This window comes from Etheostoma cragini, unplaced genomic scaffold (genome assembly GCF_013103735.1).
Source record: "Etheostoma cragini isolate CJK2018 unplaced genomic scaffold, CSU_Ecrag_1.0 ScbMSFa_2570, whole genome shotgun sequence".
Taxonomy (NCBI): Eukaryota; Metazoa; Chordata; class Actinopteri; order Perciformes; family Percidae; genus Etheostoma; species Etheostoma cragini.
Genome location: NW_023266746.1, coordinates 1 through 853, shown reverse-complemented (window position 1 = coordinate 853; position 853 = coordinate 1). Strand labels below are relative to the sequence as shown.

Genomic DNA, 853 nt, shown 5'->3' with positions numbered 1-853 from the left:
GAACATCTCGTCTCTTGGATAGGCTATGGTCTCGACCCGGGACCTGCTGTGATAAACACAAAACTTATTCTGTCAGACTTTAGGCCATTTTATCCTTGGTGGGAAAATGCAAAGTTATAACAAATTCAGTTATCGCCTATAAGGAGAAGACACTGAGGAAAGACACAGAAGTCACTTACTCTGAGAGGCATTGTAGATCTTATTATGAATAATTAATATGAAAATCATTGTTTAAAAGTAATTTTCCATTACAAGTTACTGTTTGAAAAAATGAAAAGAAATGTTAATGAGATGGAGGCAGATGAAGTGTTTATGACCCATCAATGATGACAAAAGGTTACATCAGCTGTCGGGGGTCTGATTTAAAGGAAATGGTACTCTTTAAAAGTGTTGGGGTTCTAGCGTTAAACTAATGAGGAAGAATATGACAAATCTAAATGAACCAAAAACAATTTCAGGAACTTACTCTTTCAAATGTTACACCAGAATAATTGAAGTCCTGACAATTCCCTGACCGGGAATTGAACCGGGCCACGGCGGTGAGAGCACCGAATCCTAGCCACTAGACCATCAGGGAGTCACATGTGTCAAATGTATCTTTGTAGATGTGAGTTTTCTTTTCACTTACTGGAATGACACATATCGTTTTAGGCAAGGAATGGCACCTTGCTAGAGCTTCAGAAGGCAGGACATGACAGATTACACATCTGCCACATAGTCAGTTTGTAGTCTTAAATACCAAGTCTCTTGCTGTTCCGTGACTAGTTGGGCACCACTGCTTTGCATCGCTCCAGGTAAGTAGAAAGCAATCTGTTATGCACCTTTGCATTGCACTAAAATGTCCAAATTTGGA

General features: G+C 39.5%; 1 non-coding gene across 1 annotated transcript; it reads right to left on the bottom strand.

Annotated features, from left to right (window-relative positions):
• Positions 1–506: 506 nt before the first annotated feature.
• Positions 507–577, bottom strand: trnae-cuc. Its single transcript has one exon. It is a non-coding gene; the product is annotated as a tRNA-Glu (tRNA).
• Positions 578–853: the final 276 nt, after the last annotated feature.